Source organism: Stigmatopora nigra, chromosome 3 (genome assembly GCF_051989575.1).
Source record: "Stigmatopora nigra isolate UIUO_SnigA chromosome 3, RoL_Snig_1.1, whole genome shotgun sequence".
Taxonomy (NCBI): Eukaryota; Metazoa; Chordata; class Actinopteri; order Syngnathiformes; family Syngnathidae; genus Stigmatopora; species Stigmatopora nigra.
The window spans coordinates 9,315,829-9,331,842 of record NC_135510.1 but is presented as its reverse complement, the minus strand read 5'-3'; the positions used below and the strand labels follow the sequence as shown (position 1 = coordinate 9,331,842).

General features: G+C 41.1%; 1 long non-coding RNA gene across 8 annotated transcripts in view; it reads left to right on the top strand.

The window, feature by feature from the left end:
• The window catches only part of LOC144194060 (uncharacterized), a 134,277-nt gene that overhangs the window by 109,323 nt on the left and 8,940 nt on the right, over window positions 1-16,014 (top strand). For 6 of the 8 annotated variants that reach the window (XR_013325827.1, XR_013325823.1, XR_013325825.1 and 3 more), the window contains 2 exons: window positions 9,930-9,996; window positions 10,485-11,676. The exons of 1 other annotated variant lie outside the window; for it this stretch is intronic. This is a non-coding gene — a long non-coding RNA (uncharacterized LOC144194060). Of the gene's footprint in view, window positions 1-7,812; window positions 7,985-8,093; window positions 8,268-9,929; window positions 9,997-10,484; window positions 11,677-16,014 lie in introns of those variants that run through there. One more of the 8 variants, XR_013325822.1, reaches the window with a different exon arrangement.

The window sequence follows — 16,014 nt, the reverse complement described above, 5'->3', positions numbered from 1 at the left end:
TTAATTACAGTATAATGCGACTCCCCTCTTTCTCTGGCACCTTCAGACAAAATGGACTTTAATATAAGAAATGCCAACGTTGCTGTGTCAGTAGCTGAGAGTTCAGCTTTGACAAGGAGCTGCTCTTCAGGATGTGACCCAATGCCACGCATATCTTCTGGTTCAATGTGGCATCTCTCTTGCTGGGGTTAATGAGCTTGACTTAGAGTACCTTAGCCCAGCACTACCTTGCACCCTAATTCTCTTTCTCTGTGTGGCGTTTCTATTGTCGCCCAAGCTCAAAAGCGCAATTTCATGCAGTCCACGCAGTCAGGGGAAAGTTATCAAGTAGCAGAGTGGTCAGTGTTCAGCAAAGGTCATACTCTCGCCAATTAGCTGCAACCACCAGGTTTGTCAGCATTCAAGGGATTAATTGTCCTCATTTTGCTTCACTCATGGTCTTTTGGCAGACTAATCCATGACCGCTCTCTCCCTCAAAATGGGACCTCGGAGAAACATTTGCAAGACAGCGCTTGTATTTTCTACCAATCCTATTACTTTCACGGTGATTTGAATCTGTGGCTTCATACATTTTTAATTGAACATGGTTGTCGCATTAACAGCTGGATATGCAGCCAGCCTTTTCGCACATTCAACTCAGCCTTAAGTGAGAATGCCTTAAATTAAAAGGCCCATAGAAATCAATAAAAGAGAGAGCACGTATCGTCTCCTAATGCATCCCTCACGATGTGCACGTCTTGCTCTTGTGTCGTGCATAAAAGCACATAATGTGCAATAAGAATCAGCCTACCTCAGATTTTGCCAAACATTAGAAATAGCTTGCTTGAAGTAGCTGGAAAGTTTGCTCCTAATGACACTTAGATGCTTTATGGAGCCCGGGCTCCATAAACATGAAAGCGCAAAACCCATCATGCCGAGCCATAATATTTATTGAAATAAGGTTTGATGATTCTATAAAAGCATAACCGCACCTTCTTGTAATAATAACAAACAAATTTTGTTCAATTGTTTGTTCCATTACTGTACAATTCTATCGACCATCTGGAATTGTTATATAAATCTACATTAGCCACCCGTTCTTGCATTTTACAAATGTGTTGTCCTTTACAGCGGTGTATATGAGCTAGGCCCTTCCCTACAAGCAAAATGGTGGTATACATTGTGGTTTGTTAGCCAATCCTAAGGAAATTCTAGATTCTAATTAGTTATAGAAAATAAAAAGACGGCCCAGTGGGGCGGATGGAAAACGCGCTGGCCTTATAGTCCCTCGGTCGAGGGTTCGATCCCAGCTGGATCCTGACTGTGAAGTTTGCATGTTCTCTCTGGGCTTGTATGGATTTTCTCCGGGTACTCTGGTTTCCTCCCACAGTCCAAAAGCATGCGTGGTAGGCTGGTTGAACACTCAATTGCCCCAAAGTAAGATGAATGGTTGTCCCTCTGTACTTGTGCGATTAGTTGTCCACCAATTCAAGGTGTCCCCTTCTGATGCGCTTAGTGGGCTTGGATAGGCTCCGGAACCCCTGTCGCCCTTGTGAGCAGAAGCAGTTCAGAAAATGAATGAATATCTTGTCATCGATGGCACTCAATGTGTTAATCTCTCTAGCATTGTTTTTGGTGTTTGAGCCACACTGGAAGGCTAGCAACGACCATTAAATCTCTTAACACCAATCAGTTTAAATTACATAGTTTCAGTCTAAAACACTTAAATTGTGTAAATGGTTATGTTTCGAGATCTTTCAGCAATTCCTTCATGGTGGAAGAGTGTCCCTCTACTTTTACCCATCTAATGGCATTTTAACCATGTCAAAAACACATTCTGTCAAAAAACACAAGGGGTTATTTGGGAGACTCAGAAGATAAGCTGTCTGACATGGACAGAAATGGAGATTTGAGCTGTCCACTCTCAGTGGTGCGTTCCTGTGAAACAATTTTATACCCTATTTTGTCCTACTTTAAGATTGTTTTCTTCCTCTTGAAAGTGCTGTTGCTCGGTAAGTATGTATCCCTCCCTCCAGCTTCAATTGGAGGCTTTATTCTACGTGTGAACGTACGAGCCACGTGGTGAATCTGCAGCGCCAGCGAGCGAGCCTTTGGAGGACTGCATGAAAAGAACTCGTTAAAAGTAAGACTCGTGCAAAGAGGCGCTCGACATGCGTAGAGATCATTTATGAGTGTCCTGAAAACATGCTTCTAATTGCCCCCACAAATTCTCTCGTGCAGACACCTGTCCGCAAACACAGAGACACATACCATTTCCCCCGTCAGACAGGCAACGTCAAAACTGAAAAATGGATGAGATCTTTGTTCCTCAAATGGCTGTAGGTTTCTTAAGTGCTGTCAGAGCAGGGAAGGGGCCAACATGCATTATGGAAGATGGTGCCTCGCTGAGCGCATGGCTCCCTGCCTGCTCTGTGGTACAAAAAAAACATCTAATGGAGTTGAAGTATGGTCATTTTTGTGGCAAACTCATTTTCTTTAATATCTAAAGTTAGAAGCTAATTATTCTCAGAGGTATGCGGCCAGCTTACGGTCTTTCAGTTCTGTCTGGGGGAGCTAATTCCTTCCATCTTGGGTGTTCAGGAGCATAAATGGGAGTTTACCAGCTAAGCGCCCGACATAGGATCTTAAAAGGGAACTGTTTGTTCTCCACAGATTGGAGCGCTGTCCTCCTTGCAAAGCATCGGAGGAGATGGGCTAACAAGCCCTAATTGTCTGCTTATGTGACTGGACTACTAAAAATGGAACCAATCGCACAAAAGAAAGTCTTCTTTCTTAATGATATGTAAAGCAGGATGTGGACTATCCACTTAAATCCACATGGGTTGCATGCCTTTCCAATTACTCTTATGCTAAACTATCCTCCAGAATATACTTAGACGCTTCTGCATTGGTAGATATTCATCTTTGTAGCTCACGCATTTCGAGATGACACTTATCTTAAGTATTGTTGCAGCTGATTAGATGGCAAAGATCTCTGACATCTCATTATCGATATCGTACATGGTGGGTGCCCAAAATGGGCCGTGATGACAAATGAACAATGGTATTGTCGGCTTCCGACAAATCTGTGGAATAATAGCTTGGGACTCGCCAGTTTTGCTGAGATCTCGAACTTGTCCCGATAAGACCAAGGTCATCTTATAGGCATTAGAAGTGTCTGCATAAAAAATGAGTGTTCCCTGTAGACTCAGCGGAATGAGTTAACAGTCTCTGCTTTGGGATTCAGGTTCTGAAGAGTGGGGGACAGAATTGAGTCGAATAAAGAGGTTCACCATGAGAATGAGAGTGGGTTGTTCATGTAGCAGAGTCACCCATGCCTAGCTCCTAATCGGTTTCAAATTCATGTTGCTTGCTTTCAAGTGAAGGTTCCACTCGAGAAATTCAAATGAGTCAGTGGTGCGGACTGGATCCAGAGTTGACTGCGTTAGTTAAGTGAATTTCTCCAAGTGCCATTTTGGGTGGGCGCAAGAGTCCGACTCACCCGCAGTTTGTGTCAGTCACGCAGCGTCTGCAAGTGACAAATTATTAAGGTGGATTTGACATGAAATGTTGGACGTAGTCACCCTCTACCTTTTCTCCACCCATTAGTAGCATGAGTGCGGTACTTGACAGGGTGCGCCATCAGCGAGCATCAGCTCAGGCAGCGTACTTCTCTTCTCTCCTCCCCCGCAGATGCACCTTGGGCCCGCATTGGTCTCCTCCACTTCTTTGTTCCATGCATCTGCTCAGCGTCACATGACAACACTGATTATCCTCATGCGGGCTCTTAATAAGACAACAGGAGAGGAGGCCAGACAAACACAACAGATCAGTCGCGTATAATCACTTCATACACATGTTCGATGCTGCCTTGACCAGGACTTGTCTACGTTTGAGTTCAGGGTATTGTCATTAGTCCTAATGAGGTCTGGAAAGTGATCCTTACTGTTAGGGAGGAGAACCAGAGCTTGTCTCTTGCGTCTGTGCCTCATCTCCGTTTTGTTTCAAGCGAGAGCCACGATTACACGTTTCTTCCATGCACTGCTCTGGAAAATGTCAAATCTTAATGACTGAGTGAGTTCATACTACGTGAAATGTACCAATGTTGGGTGTAGACTGCAAGAAATGAGAATTAATGCGCAACAACGCGAACTGAAACAATTTCTTGACCTTTTTAATTGAAAACTCATGCCAATGAAGGCCATATTCTCCCATTCCAGTGTTACTGGTGTTGTGCTATCTGCTGAATATCTACGATTTGGCCTTTATTAAATTAAATTGATAACAGTGAACAGAAATGTGTTTACTGTCTCCTTTGTGTTACGTAATGATTCCAAACTGACATTACACGGAGCCCAAACAGTTGTTGAACCACAATCTTTTTCTTTTTTTGCTTTCACCCGCATTTACTTTGAAGACAATCACCATATGAGTACAGAATTTTTGCTGGTTAAGCTTCAAAGCATCCTTTTATCAATCCATACTCACGCTTAAAACTTAATGAATGCATTATTTCTTTCTGAATCCTCAGTCTTGTCACAGTGTCCATATTTACTTCCCTTTTTTTCCATTCAGTCGAATGATGTGGCTGTCCAAACCATTACCTACTCGGGAAACTTCACATTGTAGCTTGACTCTTGTGATTCTCTAGTTCTTCTCCAGACTCTGAGACCTGGATTTCCAAATTAATTGCAAATTTTCTTTTCATCTGTGGCTTGGGACCACTGGGCCATGCCATTTGCTGATGGGGGGCCTATTTTCTTTTTTCAAACCCATAGTTAATGCAAATTCGAGACTTCACGTCAGTCGGATTTAACACCGGCCCACAAAGTCAAAACTAACAATACTAGGTTTAAGAGCCATGGAGTACCAGTCACTGATTGGTCAGCTAAGACTGCTGAGATTGTCTTTTTCTTGATATTCAATTTTGGGGACCTAAGAGTGGTAAGATAGGATATATTATCTACTTGTACCTGCTATTCAGTTTCAATGAGAAATACCAGTTATTTCTATGTTGTTTATCATTTGCAAACCCACAAAGTAGTGCTTTCTGTAAATGAGAGCACGGGAATTTTAGTTGCTGTCAAATTAAAGGGAAAAGTCTGCACATTGCTGCTACAGATATTTAGAGGCTGTTTCACAACAGGCTTGCAAATTTGTCTTTCCAAGCAGTCAGATTCTGTTTCATTATGGAAGTTTTTTAACAAGTATTTTGATATGTAACAAAAATAGTACCACAACCCAAGCAATTTAGAGTGTATTAGTCAGATTGCTAAGTGGCTATCTGCATTTCCTGCAAATCAAATCAATTATTTAATTTCATAGATAGCTCGCTCCCAAACTAGTGCCTTTTAGAGCATAGTGCAAGAGAAATAAATACACGCGTGGTGTTCTCAGCTCATGGAGTGAGTGTGAGTGGGTGGGCAGCCTCCTCTCTTTAGGGCCGCATTCCTGCCGGCTGAACTTCAGTGTCTCTTCCCCCTCTGCATCCTGGCGGATGCTCCTCACTCTGATGTGTGTGTGTCCCAGCCCACCTGTTCAGGCCTCATTACTGTCAGGTCTGTGTTAATAAATATCCAGGTGTAGCGCACTCTTCTGAGCCTGTACTTCATCACCAAGGAGCGCAAGTCTTCTGGGCGCCCCTTCCGCTCTTGCAGCAATGCTGACAGGAACCATGATTACACTGTAAGCACTGTAGTTATTCACCTTGTGCCCAAACTGCGACACTATACTCCATCTTGCACCCCACCGTGCAGAGACACACACACACAATGTCTGCACATCCATGTGGTGGCCCACACTGACAAACAAACTGATATTTGTGCTTTCATTCCCATTATTTTTGCCTTCAGTTCATTCCCAGGCAATGCGAGTACATACTTTTCATTTGCGCTGTAAGGAATATCCTGCCAACAATGTGGACAATTTTTGTCATCTTAGAAACTTGCAGATATCAACTGAGAAAAAACCTGGAAATGTTGCCTGCAATTTATTTTTGTCCACCGAAATTTACATCAAATCCAGCAGAGTAATGAGATTTGGACATTGGTTTCTAAAGGGGGTTAAAAGAAGTAGAACAGCACTGGATCCAAGACTGAAGACTCACAAAACGATAAAGAGAAATTAATTAGTCATAGCGGATATGTTGATCTTATTTTACATTCAGATCCGATCCAACTCATTTTAAGCTGACAATAGTCATTAAGATATCGCGATAAAATGGAAAATATGTGGAGTACATGCTGGTTCATTCATTTATTATCAGTTCCGCTCATCCTTACGAGTCATTTGAGTGAAAGAAACATGGGAACTGAATACAAAGTGAGGAGACAATAAAATTGAAACAAAACCAATGGAGCCAATCCCAGCTGACTGTGGGCATTAGTGAGCGACACCCTGAATTTGTAGCCAGCAAAAGATTTGCGTTGAATGGTGGTATCCTGTATCTCGGCGCTGAGGTTAAATAGAGTCCACTTACATTCGCAGTGGCATTTCCTTTATGCCAATCACCATGGGGGTTGAGTATTCTATTGAAAGTGTCATGATCAAGTTAAAGCCTAAAAATGGACTGAAAAACAAACTAAGTGTGTTCTTTTTATTACTAAAAATAAAATGAACAAAAGAACCCATCTTATTTCTTTCAATCCAGTCAGAGACAATACCGGCGAAGTTATCCGCATCTGCATCACCTTTATGTATGGAGTCAATGTTTTTCGGTCAATGGCGCAGAAGGGCCCACATGAGGGCCCTCGTCTCCGCTACGACGGTGGCCCAGGATTGACGCGGAGGACACGCGCATTTGCCTCTGGAGAAGCAATCAGACGCCAGGGGCTTTAATGTACCGCCTTGGATCTGAGCCACCACAATTGGGGCTCGATAGCCGTGTCATTATGAGAAGAGGGTGTCTGGAGGTCTTCAGTGGCCCGGGATTAGTGGAGAAGAGTGAAGCATAGTGAGGTCGAACACAGAAGAGCTTGGAAAGTGGCCGGTGGGCTTTTCTTTGCATCTGCAGCCTTTGGACACAGGCCTTTCTCACCTCCTTGACTGGCTGTCATTGTCCCTCGCCACTTGCTCTGATTTAACGCCACATAAGTGTCAAAGTGGCAAGCTTTGACAAGATAACACTTGAGGTCACTATGATTGTTTTACATCATGCGGCCATGTAGAGTGATCCATGCTTATTCTCGTATCAGGGGAGGTTGTCGAACTCGGTATCTTGCGCTTTTACAGGTTATCTGTTTCAAATTTTAACATAGACTATCTGCAGCATTTTGGCAAAAGGGTTGAACAGATTGGGTTTTGCAATCTTTCAGAAGCCAATTAAAACTGTAAACTGTAGTCAGGTGACACATTCTATGAGCTTCACCAACAACAATAAACCCTAGGTACAAAACCCAACATGTCCTGATCCATTCTCCTGTTTGAAGTTGTGTGACTCCCCCAACTTTTATCATCTTCCAGTTGAGCATAAACTCATTAGCTGCTATTGACAGCAATAGACGTGACATCCATTTTAAGTGTGAGGGCTGACAGTGAATGATCACTGAGGATGGGAATGCCGTGATAGGTGCATCGTGAAGCAATGTCATCAGGATTATGGAGACTTGTTGATGCAAGCCCGATACAAGGCCAATTTGACCGACTGTGGCTGTGCCGTTTGACACTGCACGGCTTTGATTAGCGCCCCCATGAAAATGCATGCCCGGTGCTCAAAGAAAACCAGGGGAGTAACTACCTGTCAGGGAATTCACAAACAAGGCTATACTTGGAGCAGAGGGAACTGTATATTTTAAAGTGTAATATCCCCCGCCATTTCCTTTCATTTCATTGCAGGGGCGGTCCCTGCTGATACCCAACCGCACCCTTGAAAAAGACCCCTAACACTGAGGAGTTAGAGTAGTACCCCTCTCCCCAACAAACCTGCACCCCATCCGTACAACAAAGACTCACCGACAGATGCTCTGAATACTAAAAATCCTTTGGAAAAAAATGCAACAACAATGAAGTATATAAATTAATCAGTGCAGGTAAATATATAAATAATGCATATGAGGAGCTAATTAAATGTGTTTATTCCCGTTATCATATGCTGCCCTCATTTCCACCACTTGAAGCCATAAATCATTAAGCGGCTGCTAAATTGGTCTCTGGGGCCGTCCCGGTGGCAGGGGGCAGTCAAATCCTGTCTGGCAGAAGGCAGGTGTGCGGCGGACGGACGGATGGCCTGTGCACCCGCGGTCCTTGGACAGCGGCATCTGACAGAGGGGAACTAGGCATCACGCTGGGAGGTGAGTGGCCAGAGAAGACCGGTAGCATAGCGGCTGACAGCGCCGCCCGTCACGGCGCCAGGCCCGCTTTGATTAATGAGGGCATTTGAAAGACAATTAGCGGGAGCAGATTTGCCTTCAACTACCTTATCAATCAGAACCTGTTTAATTCAACGTGTGGCGCCCTCTGCACCAAAATGAGAGCGTGAGCACTGCCTAGCATGGCAGGAACAGCCTGCTCATCCACAGGAAGCACAGAAAGGCTGTGCATAAAACGTGTTGCTCGTTTTTTTTTTTCTGCGAGAAATATTGTTGTTGAACTAAAAGCAGACAACCTCTCTTTTGAATGCTGTACAAATGCGTACAGCTCGCTTCCAATTATCCATTCATCTGGATGTTTTTCTTTAACATCACCTGCCCAGGTCACTCAATTTGTATGAATATTCAAGTTTTGAAATCACTATAGTGACAAATGGATCCATGTAGATTGCAACATTGCTTCACCTTACATATTCTGGATCAGCATGTTTTTTAGGACTACTAGTGTGTACATTTGGTTTCTCCAGTCAGGCAATCCAGGAAAAAATGGCATTACATTGGAAGCGGGTCAAATTAAATGACTCAATTTATTCATTTTGTCTGTTTGAGTTGCTTGGGCTTTTAGGATTTTCTGTCTCCTTTTTCAACATTTGTTTTTGCTTCTAGACAAAATTGTCTTTCTGCTCTTGCCCTGCAGAAGTAAATGAATATGCACACAAGTTCTTTGTTTTTCCAACAGTGATTTTGTGATCGATTGTGTGGACTTGTTGAGAGAGTTGTCCTCGGATTCTTATCACAAGAGGTCACACCTGGTTTGATTAAACCGTGTTTTTTCCTCCTGGCTGTCCAAATGGGAAACCAAATCATCGATGTAAGCGCCAATCAGATTTAAAAATGCTGCATCTTTATGTTTATCCAGGAAGTTGTTATTACTATTTTTGTTCCTAGTTGACTATAAAAATCTTGGTTAGTATAACCATTGCCAATATGTTCTAGATCAGGTTTTTGATGATCTACCTCACCTACTCACTCACTCATTCTCTCTTTGCATAGTCCACCTGTTGTCGTCAGCCCTTTCTCAACCAATCATTTGTGTTCCAAGTGTTGCAAGTAAATGTTTTATATTTAACTAAACCTAAATGTTAGTGGTAATCGATCTCATTCCAAACGACAACCTTCACGCGCTATTACACTTACCAATCATTAGAAGTCAAATTGTTTGAACCACAAGAGATATATAGAGGTTGAAAGTTTTCATAAAGCTGTAAACACGCAAGCTAGGAAGAGTTTCTATTGATCTTGCTGCCTGTAAATAAAACGGAGGCGGAGGACAAAAAACAAGAAACAACTCTAGCAGAGTGAGCATTGGGAAACAAAAAAAATCAATAGGTTCCCTTCACTGGTGGGTCTTCGCTGGTCAGACAATTCTCTCTGGGTTTTTCTTCAGCGATTAAGGACAAAGAGAGCAAATAGTCAACAAGCTCTTGACTTACACAATATTTCAGCTGTGGCCGTCTATAGGCTATGTCATTACGCGCATTTAACCTGTACACCCACCACCTGGGAAAAGAAGTTTCTGTACAGGTTGGTTTTGTGTGTTAGAATAGCAGCTAAATGCTTTCTGTCTCTTTTCTTTTTCTCTAGATTCCATCAACTTCAGCCTTCAACTCATTCAGTAACTATGAAAAGTATCTATGTGAAAGAAAATAAAGCAAGTAAAATTTTCTTTTCTCAGAGTTAAATAGACCAATACAGTACATAAAAAATAATATATGTATATATATATATATATATAAATATATATATATATATATATATATATATATATATATATATATATATATATATATATATATATATATATATATATATATATATATATATATATATATATATATATATATATATATATATATATATATATATATATATATATATATATATATATATATATATATATATATATATATATATATATATATATATATATATATATATATATATATATATATATATATATATATATATATATGTGTGTATACACACATATATATATATAGACATATGTACACATATATTGATTGATACGTGTAAGTAGATGTATGTCACTCGTGATCAAAAATGTCAAGAAATAGACCAGAATATCTCATTTATTCATATGTACTTTGAAAATTCACCACTGCACTCCTCCAATTTCAGGGGGAATGTTTCACGGAGACAACTACGAAAACTAAGCCTTTCCTGGTCTTAACAAAAAGAAAGAGGGGCTGTGACACATTTAAGTCAGTAATTCCTTTCCAATGCATTTTAAAAACAATTAGAGCTTGAGCAACCTTAAGTTCCTTGTGTTACTGAAGCAAGAGAAACTGCAAAATGCTGGCCCTCAATCTACTGTTTCTATTTACCTACTTCTTATAACTGCTGATTTAAAATGAAATAGGCAGCAGAGACCTTCCATACAAACTGTTTTGTCGAGACCAACCTAAATTGCTGTAAGTCCACTATGATGACAAATTAATTGCTCATTTCTGTTGGTCTACGGTGAGATTTTCCTCTGCAAAGTCATCTGAAAGTTCAGCGGGTCTGCCTGCCTCTTTTGCTAGTTCCAGCCTAGTGAGCAAAAAGGAATGCTGCCTTCCTCCCTCCATTTCCCATTAGCTATTTTATTTCACGGGAAATTTGCTTCCTGCTTGCTGTAATAGGTATGTAGGCACCTCTTGATGTGGACATTAGGAGGTTTGATACAATGTTTTATGCAGGAGAGAATATGCATGCATTACCCTTTTAGTCACAGTAATACATTGTGATTATTTAGCACAATTATTTAACACCAAATGTACTTTTTGCTCGCACGTACCAGTGATGAAGATGCTTACCCAGCAACAGCAAAAAATTCTCCCCAATTGTCAATGAACATCTCAACAAAGAGGAAATCAAGCCAAGTAAATTTAATTTATACGATTCTAATACAAAACTGAATCTTAAATCTAATGGCGCTGAGTGGAAATTTCATGAATTGGTCTGAACTGAAAATGAGAGCTACTGTACATCTTTTTATTGAAGGCCTGTATAAATCAGCATGATTGGATCTGTGGAGGGAGAGATTATTTTGCCTTGTACAGTTGTTAAATTGATTGCCACAGAAGTATGTCATAGTACTGTATGAATATTATAAACCTGGACAGTATCATTATTCCAAACTGTAACACCGAAAACCAACCTCAATTTTATTTCTTAAGGAGGACTTCAGTGTTGCCATATCAGTTAAATATATTTTATTTTGTTGTCCTCATTAAAAAAAAAGAGTATAGTATCAAAATGTTCTCAATAGGACTGATGTGATTATCACAGTTGTATCAATTTAAAGTAAATGAGGCAAAAGAAAACTTAATCCTTGTAATTGACTCCGACGGTGTCCTTTTTAATCTGTGAAATTTCTCCATTTGCTTCATTGAAATTCCTCGTCAATTGAATGCTTGGAATTCAGGACATGCTGTGTTGAATGGAAAAATTGCAAGTCTTCGGCAGACATCAGGTTCGGGAGGCGTAATGATATTCATTTTCAAATAGGAGAACATTTCTAATGGGCAATTAAGATGATCAACCCTGCCAAGATACATGTGCAGAGCAGAGTGCAGGTGCCAGTGATTGTGTGTCCTTCGCCCCTGCCTCCTTCCGGCGCTGGCCCAGACTCCATCTTTTTTTGCGTGTGCATAAGTAGCAGTGAGGAGAAAGTCGGCGAGGAAAGGCTCCAAAAGCACAATATAATTGAACTTTCCACATTATTTCTCACTAATATGTGCTGCCACTTGGTCTCATTAGTGGAATGATGTGCTCTGCCATTCTGGAATGAACTCTTTGCCCGAGTAATTAAGGCTCCTAAAGTTTCTAGTCCTTTGTTTAAAGAATTCGTCCTTGTGCTCTCCATGCCCCATCAGCTGCCTAATTAGCAGGGTCTTTGTGTGATTAAAAATTCTCAGAGATTCCGTTGGATATTTTCCTCTGTTAATGAGTGTTTGTAGACAGCTGGGAACGGGCTGAAGATCCCTCCCCGTTGGACCTCCTGTGCGTTGGGTGGACCTCTGTCAGGACCCAAGAGTGAGAGCTGTCATTTCTGTAATGGGGATGGAAATTGGTCAAAAACTAGCAAGTCCCCCGCAGGAATGGAAGCACTGAAATATGAATGAGGATGAATATTCATAATGAAGAAAGTGCTGAGTATTAATATACATGTCTGTCTAGCACTGAAAGCTGCTTGTGCTACATGTGTCCATAAACGCTCATAGCTCTGTTTTACGACAACCATTTCTTTCCTTATGTAGAAGTGACTCTCTCCATTGAGGAAAAAGGACATTTCCTTGTGAATTTCTTCACGTTTGGAAGAATATAAAGCAAACGATCCCACTGCGTGGCTTTCTGCAATGGGTTATAATGAGTGGACAACTGGCTTTCATAAAAAGAAAGTGTATAAACCAAGGGCTGGAGTGCTTTTTTTTAAACACAACGCAAGGCTTACGGTGCTGGAGCCTATCCTAGATAACTACGAGCATTAGGCGGGGAACACCCTGAATTGGTGGCTAGCCAATCACAGAGGGGCAATTTAGAATGTTCGATGGGCCCACTCTGCATTTATTGGGGTTGTGGAAGGATAGCGGAGCACCTGGAGAAAACCCACGCAAGCCCAGGCAGAACATGCAAACTCTGCACAACGAGGACCAATCTGCGATCGAACCCTCCACCCCAGAACTGTGAGGTTGACGCACTAAGCACTCGACCACTGGGCCACTGTCTATTAAATATTCAGATTTTTATTTCAACAAAGTAAATTCCTACCATTAACTTGATATACATATAATCTATTTGAACTAAAAGGACTCTTGACGTTAACTCTCAATGTTAACTTAATGATCAGCATTTTATGTACAGTATATACGACTTTTAAAAGTGAAGTCTGCTTTCATCATTCCCATATGCAAGGTTGTGTACCTGTCGATGCCACAAGGAGGAATCGTTCCACATTTAAAAGCTCTGGGGGATTTGTTTGTTTTTAATTAAAATCTAATGTAGCTTTCTAGGGCCTTGGCAGCTCTGCCTGGTGACTCTGGGATATTTAATAAGCTGCAGTGCTGAAAGTTGTTTCATTAGGTGTGAAAAGGCCTGATAACTCAATAGCCAACAGCCAAACATCCTCTATGTGTTGGTCTCCTACCTCTTTAATCTGCTTTTCATTCTGCATGGCATGCCGCAGCGGTACAGAGACTCCACAAAGAGGAAAAAAAAAACATCCATCACCGTTGGGCCTCCAACCAACCAGGGGGTGATAGAGCGAGACAGCCAGTTGGCTTGAAGAGAGCAACAAGCATTGGAGTGAATGCACCTTTTCAGCCTACGTGCATATAAACATAGAGTGTTGCCATTAAAAAGCTTTTAATGGTCATCAATTTCCAACTATGTTTTGGGGATGAGGCCACTTTTCCATGACAAATTCTGGACACGTTGAACATATCCATTGGAACAGGACAACCCAACACACAACAATGAAAGGTAATGTCAATGTCTTCCTTTTCAATATATATATTTTAGACAGCATAATTGTTTCAGTTGCTGTCATTGATGGTGAATTATGTCCAAATCATTTGAACTGGGAGGACAGACCTATAGTTCAAATGGTTTGGATGTCTATTGTGGTCAATGGCGGTCAATGACTTAAATATGACAAATTAATCAGATAGGCTTCATTGTGTGTATTGGTCATTCTGTAAAACAGTCTGCTTTGTTTCTGCTTGTCTTAGCACACAATTTGACAGTGAACAAGTTAGAATCATGTGTATTGTCATTTTTTATGGCAGCCATTTTGAAAGTTTATCTAAGATACAGAGGACAACTATTGGTAATCGCTCCAAAAAATTAATGTTATTTCAGGACTGTACACCTTCCATTTTATAGCTGTGTGTTATCACAGATAAAAAAAAAAATCCTTTTTCCAGGTTTGATCATGTGACATTCTTGTTTACTTGGCTCCAGATCCGAGGTCATTATTGGAAAAGAAATTTGTTTTGTAAAAATCCACTAACATTATTAAAGTTTTTTAAAAGGTAATTGACTCATGAATAAAAGATAGGGGCTTGCTAGGGAATGAGTTTGTAAGCACTATTTCAAAGCAGCAGAAAAAAAGAGCCACCTCTACAACTTCTTTGCATTTTCAAATTTCTTCGCTCAAGTCTGAAAAGGTGGTTTGAATGTCTCATCTTCTCTCTTATACTGAACTCTGTGCTCATAATTTGTTCCTTCCTTTGCTGCTTTAACTAGTGAACTTGCCACAGTGGGACTAATAAGGAATCATATCTTATTTCTATAACACCCACATGAACAGGCGCCTCAGAATCATGCCAAATGGGAATCAAAACATTCATCTCTTAGGATTTTTCCCAAACCAGTGACGTAGCACACCACAAACACAAGAGCAAAAATCTTGATAAGACTAAGAGTGCAGTTCTAATAACTACAGGACATTAAACTGTAATGTATTACTTTTCTAGTCCTAAATTTTCTGCCTTCTGTACTTTTTTCTTAAATGGCTCTGTATGTTATGAGTTCCCCCCGGTGATACCTTTTGATTTGAGTAGGAAATTTTTAAAACCAGTCAAATGCACACCGCTAATGAAAAGTTGTGTGTTCCCAACAAACGTGAACACACTTTTACACACACGTGGAAGTTCTTCCATGAAGTTTTTTTTGGTGGCGGTGATGCAGTAATGATCATTAGAGGGAAAAACTTCACCGCAGAGTTAGTTCCCTCCACCTGAAAAATTTGACATGGCTCATATCTCATGCCTTCTTTTTTTCCCAAAACATATCGAATAAATAACGCAGCGCCTAATTTGTGGAGTAGCTAAGGGTCCCTCACGCCTCCCTCTCTCCTTCAAAGAGGACATGAAAAGCTCTTAGGGTAATAAGGCGACATGTATTCCTTCATGTGTACTACATCAAGACCATTAATCCTTGTAGATTGAAGCCGCCCACTGATTTAGATTGTCATTAAGTGTTTCATAGTCGTTCCAACCTGATGGTTTTAAAGTCTTGAGGGGTAGATGAAGCAATTGTTCTTTCCTTCCCCTTCTGTATGCTGACTTTTAAGTCAGCGTGCTCACTCCACAGCTTTGTTCCACCTGACATGAAAGGCTATTTACGTCCATCGGTGATGATGACAATGACGACGATGACTGCGGGGGCAGCAAAGTTTCCATGCGACTGGGCTTCCCAACTCGCTTGGTTTTGACGAGTTGAGAGCACAGTGTTTAATCTCTGCAGACCATTGGGCCTAATTGAGTAGTAGGGCTGTGCTTTACGCTTTGCGGTAAAAATGGCCATGGAACTAGGATTCCAACTACCAAATAGGCTGAGAATTTAGCACACGCAATGGGATTAAATGCACTATCTGATTTTGTTTCGGAAATACAGGTGCAAACAGCCCGGTGGCAGCTACTGCAAGAAAAATGAGAACCGGCGAGGAGGACATTTTGCGCTTATGTGAGCATTTTTACGATGCCACAAATGTATCTTGACATATCTTCTGTTCAGCAGTGCAAGTGTGAAGCATGTGAATGATCTAAGAACAGATTTGGACCAAGTCACACAAAGGAGTCATGCTATACCGCATCAACACTGACAAAACTTTCAACTTTTCTTTTCTAGCTCTCTTGGGGTCATTTCCGAATACTGCCTTGAA